Below are 7,118 nucleotides of genomic sequence, written 5' to 3'. Positions count from 1 at the left end.
TTTGAGGATATGATTGCGCGAAATACGATTAAATATCATGATGATGAGGTGGTTCCTTGGGGTGACGTATACATGTATCAAACATAAAATAAAAAAAAATTGATTAACTTGGACAAAACAATCGATGAAATGTGATAAAATGTGAAAACGGCATCTATTGTGAAACCATTTACATAATCATGATTATAGTAACGGTTTCCAGTAACGCCAAAACTTTTGGACAGCCACACATAGGCCGTTGATTGAGTAAATTAAATGATGTGGAAAAATGCATAGAATTGTGTTTTGCTTGAAAAGCATAATACTCAAACATGAACAACATAGTCATGAAAATATCGTTTAAAATTGTAAACGAAATTTTTAGCGAAAATAAGGTTTTGAAAGTAGTACTCAAATTGTTATTGAATAACTTGAATTCAGTCATAAATAATCAATTCACAAAATTAAATCTCGTGTGCATAAAATTACCATCGAAACATCTCATCAACTGAAAAAGAAAATCGTAATAACAGTGAGACTCAGAGTAATGACGATATATGTAAACCGCATATCATATATTCTCTTGAAAATATAAAATATAAAATTAAAAATGAAGTCTCAAGCAAAGCCGTTCTATCGTTTCCAATAAAATGTACATAATAGCATCGCGGTAACCCGTAGTCAGAGAAACATCTAAATTGCTATCAAACGAAAATCTTTAAATTGTTAAAGGAATTTTGCATACGTAAAGCTGTTGTGATGATAATAAATCATGAAAGAAATGATGCTCGCTATAATAAGAAGTAATGATTTGCATAAGTCGTTATCGAACAAAATTTTTGTTACAATATCTAGTGTATGAAGCATTTATGAATGTTTCCCAAAAAGATTTGTAAAGCCTTGATCACTGAGTTTATGCAAAATAATGAAAGTCGTAATTTGTTATTGAATAAATCTCGAGTTCAACATTCAAAATGAAACATCGTATTTGTAAAGTTATTTAGGATTATAGTATCTAATTGATAGAGTAAGCACCGTGAAGATCAAATAGCGAGGTTTTGGCCGATACAATAAGAACTACTTACTTTATGTCATGATGTGAGACAAACATTAGTAATCAACTTATGTAATAGAGTTGATCCACTAAGGTATTTAGCAGCGGTGTAGGATCAGATCCCAAAGATAGTAAGTCTTTCCTTTCGAAAGTCTTTTTCAAAAATTCTATATAATCTAAATTTCTATATGATATGAAACTGAGATAGTTACCTTTCAAAAAATTCTAATGATAGGCGAAATGTCTATGTTTTATTTTTCTGAAGGTGGGAGAAAAAATGAAACTATAATAAACCATATTTATAATCTGAAAACACGTATATAATTGTTTAATAATCTTGGAAAAAATCCTCATAATAGAATTTTGTTGTCATGACAATATTATATTATACAAATATGATTTATAAAATATGAGCATAATACGTAAATCGTAATTATAGGAAGAGTTTATAAATAAAAAAAATAAAAAATGAATATTTGAGCACATGAGATCGTTATAAATACACTAGTTGTGTGTGTGTGTGTGTGTATAAATTTTGGGAGAAAATGAAGCTTGCGTGTGTATGGAGAGGTTTAGGTTACGAATGGTGAATGGTTTGGAAATTTGGTCAAAAGTGAGTGTGTTTCGGGTGTCTTGCGTAGTCGAGTTTTCTTGAGTTGCATTGATGGGGTTTGTTGAGTTTAGGTTGTTTGAGTGAGTTAGGCTTAGATGATTTGTGTGAGTAGTGGTTGGGCTATTTGGGTAAGGTTTTCTTATTTAAGTTCGGGTTAAGTTGATGGGTTGGATACATGAGTTCGGGTTAAGTTGAGTTCGGGTTAAGTCGACCTTGACTAGTTTGGATTGAGATTCGGTTTATACATGTATTTTGCAAGGAGTGTTGGGTTACTATTTTGATATCAAACTCTATGGTTGGATGGAAACGGTGTGGCGACATGGTTTGTGATTTGACATAGCATGGGTCGAAAGATTGAGTCATAGTTGGGGTAAACTTTGGTTTGTATATGTTTAAGGAATTTGTGGATGTGTTTGTCGGTGTCTTCAAAGTATCAAGATAGTGAGTTTAATATGTTTTCATGTCTTAAAAGTGTCGGTATTTAGGGCTTTTTGTTGGGTTGATTTTGTACATATTGGATTTGCATGGGGTTTGAGTTGGTGAGGGTATAACTTTGGCATGTTAGGTTTCGTTCATCTTGAGGAAAGATTTGATTGTGTGAGAAAACTTTTGAAGTGGAAGGATGGTTTGATTTAAGGTGGTAGTTTGAGATGGAATACGGGTGTTTGGAAACTTGTGGTTGCGTTTAGAGAAATTTTGACTAGTAATAATTTTAAATTGAAAAATTATAATTTATAAAAAATGATTGAAACATGCATGAAAATTTTGATAATAAAATTACAAGTTAATATGTTTGCGTGTAAACGGAACTTTCGTGAACCACCACAGATTGTTCGCATTTTAGCAAACTGACGTTAGTGAAAAGGTTGTTATAATGGTTGGAGAAAGTTATTTAGGAGGTTCCTACAAATGTTTGAAACGTAAAGTTTCTATAAAATTTTGAGATTCAAGATTATGAATCACAACAATTTCTTTGCTAAATAAGTTTCCACTAAAACGAGAATTGTTATGATACGTCGGTTCGACTTAAGTTGTAAAATAATTTACGAGAAAATTTGAAATAAACCAACCCGCGTAACGTAAATCGTTCTTGAAATGCTTAAAATTAAGTAGTTGAAAATATCATAGGAAACTAAGATAATAGAGTTTATATTTTGAAGTTTATTGTAAAAATAAAAGTCGATTGTCATGAGGAAGCAAAATAAATTTTGTAAGGATTAAAATATTTTTTTTACTTATGAGAAATTAAAATAAGTGAATTGAATGTCAAAATTTGTTGTGAGGTATCAATATGAATGATGAAAGTTGTTTTGGGAATAAAAATTTGCGTAATAAAAATTTTTACCAAGTTCGTAATTTAATATCGTGTAACGAAAATATCATGGTAAGTTAAAATGACCGGCATTGCGAATCGAGAAATCGAAATAAAAGATATCATCTTTAAAAATAGAATTTCTAAGAAGTTTTGCATGAGGATTTCAAGACAATTACAAGCTAGAAGTTTGTGAATTTCTTGAAAAATCAAGGCAAAACTATCATAAGAAATTTAAAACAAGTTGAATCGTATAATGCTAATTTTATTTGTGAAAAGTTATAATGAACCAAAAATTTCATAATGAAAGTTGTTACGAGAATAAATTTGGGTAATGAAAATTCTACCACGTGTATTATATAATATAGTGTAATTAAAATATCGTAAATAAATTAAATAATCAATATTGTGAAATGATAGTCCAAAATAAACAGGATCGTTGTAAATATAAAATTTTTATGAAATCTTGTATGAGGACTTTAAAGACAATTTAAAATTTATATAATGGGAATTTACTTGAAAATTCAAGGTAAAATTTATCATAAAACTTTTTTAATATAATGAAATTCATATGATAAAAATTTTGTTTATAAATAGTCTTAATGAAAAAATATGGCATATTAAAAATCATTATGAATAGTTCAAAATATTTTTAACTTACATCGAAGAGATCACAATAAACGAAATTTTGTAATAAAAAACGAAGTGTGAAATCAAATTGAGGAAATTTGTGTAGAAACTTTACCATGTGAAATCAAGATATAAAAGAATTATTCACAATGGAAAATAACATTTATAAATGAGAGCTTGCGATGAGAATTAATATGACAAAATAAAGGAAAAAAAATTGCTTAAATCCTTGAAATTTGTAAGTAATGTCTTAAGATTTAAAGGCGGAAAAATCGTGCATGAACCACCATGACTTGACGTCCCGATGATAAATCTTAAATATAAATGAGATAAAATGTGGAGTCGAACATGTGCACGTATCACCGCGTCTTTCATGTTTGCGACTCAAATCACGATAATAACAACCAAATAAAATTTTAGATACAACGAGGTGTAAAAAAACATTAGTCCATGTATCACTGTGGCTTTTAAGTCTTAACATCAAAATATAAGGAGGCAACCGGAACACTTGCATTCGACAACTTAAAGTGGTTGTCTCATATGAGACGATCTTTAAGGAGATTTGAAACAACGGGATCCAAGTTAAGCTCGTGATCTATAAAACACAATAAAAATTAATGTTTTTGCGGCTAGGTAAGGATACCTTAGATTATTATGAGAGTGTGTGTATGTGTATGTGTATATTTATGATTTTGATGAAATAAATAAGTATATAAATATATAAGTGTAATGAACAATCGAGTAGGGTAAACATGTATATGCAACACGTATAAGGCCCTAAAGCATAAACTATACTAGGTCGTTACGTCTAACCACCTATCCTATAGTCATGGCTTTGATACCAATCTGTCACACCCCGACCAAAGGTGGCGAAACATGCCGGGGAGCAACGGATTGCCCAAGAACACAAGACACTATTAAAGTGACAATATTTAATCAACTCGTTAATTTCATAAATCAATACACAACACATCTTGTTCGTACAAAACAAATTTGAATACAAGTAAACAAATATATATTGTTCATTCGGCTAATAACCTAAACGGCACAAGATAATAGTTCTTCAAGTATCCAAATAAACCAAGTAATAAACCTTTAACATTGCATAAAATAAACTTTATCAACACGAATGTTGGTGAGAAATTTTCAGGATTTTGAACAATAAGTATATAATAGATGAAATCCACAACTCGTTCATGGAACAAAAAAAATAGCAACAATTTAAATGTGCAAATAGTAAATAGTTTAAGACACCTTTCTATATGGTAACAACCAAATATACTCGGATTAGTTGCCCTATGCTACTAGCAGTTAAGCTAAAATAGTTCGGAGAGCACATGATCATACTTAAAAAGTTTCATAGAGGCCAACATGCCTAAACCAATAAACATAAAGCATGTAATCATGTAAAGCATACAACACCAAATCGAGCATTTATTTAAGTAACGTATACTAAAGAGTTTGTGGTTTGAGACACGAAGTACAAATCATTTGAATTTGAATAAGTATGCAATGAACTTAGAAATTATAATACGCAAATCTTGCTTGTAACATATTAATAAATCATTTTAAATATAAAGCATTTAAACAAGAGTTCGGTTTTGGTTCGGTCCTTGACTCGGAATAAAGCCGAGGATAGTTGCCACATATCCAATACCATAGAACTCATTAAGATAAACTTAATAATAATAATACTCAAATCTTTCATACAATATGTTAACAATAAAGTATTAAACAAAAGTTCGGTTTTGGTTCGGCTCTTGACTCAGGATGAAACCGAAAATGGTGGCCACATACCCAATACCATGGAACTTACAAAAATGAGTTTATGAACTAAAATAAACAGAAACTAAACAAGATTAGTAAGCTTAAACGAGTTATATATAAGAAAGGACTATAATAGTCCTCCATGTAGCCTTGCCTTATAGTATCCCACCGCAACCGACCAATGACCAGAAGAAGTGAAAACCGAAGGAAACAAGGGGTATATATTATATATATGTTGCAACAACAAGCTTTAATCATATGGAGTTAGTTAGAATCAAAGAATGGTTCTTGTTTGACTCTTAGAAATCAAACAAGAAAGAACTTGAAGGTTGAAGCTTAGAACTTTGTTGAGAGAGTTTGATGTAAAAGAGTAGATTGGAATGAGTGGTGTGGCTTGGTTTTGTGAAGGTTAAGTTGTTAGAGTTATCCATAAGGTTGCTTTACAGAATTCCAAGCTTTCTCATTGGTTAACAAGGGTCAAACATGTGACAAATAACAACAAAACGAATTTGTTGCTGCAGGTGCACCTTAGCGCGGCGCTAAGGTCTCTGCCCTTGACCTTAGCGCGGTGCTAAGGTCGCTGAGAGAAAAATCTGATTTTTATATTTTGCAGTTTTAATCCCTAAAGTTCAACAATTTTAGTTACTTTCCTCTTACTAATGATACAAATTGACAGTTGAAGTAGGACTTATGGCATTGTAACATCCCAAATTTCGAATAATAATATTTTATATATATTATTTTTTATAATGGAAAAGTTTACTTGAGTTGGTAATAAAATAATAATAAAGAGGGAAAGATAAGTAGGCTAATTAGATGGATAACTATGGACTAAAAAGGAAAGATGGGCCTTAGGTCCATGGGCTTATGGGAGTATAAATACCCCCTTAAACCCTAAATCTTTCCATTTCCATCCATTCTACACTTTCACCATAAAACACACACTTAAGCCTAATCTATCTCCTATGGCCGCCGGCCACCATCCGAACCCAAACCAAGCATCATCGTATAGGATCTTTGATCATATAAGCAAGATAACAAGTCCGAGATCACGTATCAAGCTAGCCGTGACCTTGCAAATGTCTAAAGGTATGTTCTTTACGTTTAAAGGTTACGTTTTTGTGAACGGTTTATCATGAAACCTTACCCTAGAATAGATCGGGTCTAGATGTTTCATAAAAACGCAAACTTGATGATTTAAAATGGGCTCATGATTGAATACGGTTCATAAAGTAAACCCTAGATCTAGCCTAGAATATTTTAAACCAAAAGACGTAAACTTTATACCCAAACCGGGTTTAAACGTGATAAAGGTCCAAGCTTTATGTTAAGATACGGGTTAATCTCGATAGTGGGATGATATTGGATGATTAAACGATTAAGGAGTGTGGATATGATGGCTAAAATGTATGTTTTGGATCGTTGAACAAGTACTTGAGCCTAGTAAATATGTTGAGATAGAAAGTATGAACTAGACGCATCAGACCAAGGGTTTTCGGTGGAATTCTCGGTCAACACGAGAACCCGGTCAGAATGGGTTCTCAGTCAACGGGAGCTCACGGTCAACGAGGGTTCTCAGTGACCCGGGGTCTCGGTTACCAGGTTCTCGGTCAAGTACGGGTTCTCAGCCAAATATGTGTGTTCGGTCCAACATGGTTCTCGGTCAACAGGGGTTCTCTGCCTTGAGTTCTCGGCCGAGAACAGGTTCTCGGCTAACACAATTCTCTGTTGACTTTGGGCCTGGTCAGTTGGGCCTAGAGGCT

The sequence above is a fragment of the Bidens hawaiensis genome, unplaced genomic scaffold, assembly GCF_021521415.1.
Source record: "Bidens hawaiensis isolate Kalapana, Puna unplaced genomic scaffold, B.hawaiensis_p1.1 tig00024643_1, whole genome shotgun sequence".
Taxonomy (NCBI): domain Eukaryota; kingdom Viridiplantae; phylum Streptophyta; class Magnoliopsida; order Asterales; family Asteraceae; genus Bidens; species Bidens hawaiensis.
Note: the sequence above shows the minus strand (reverse complement) of the source record.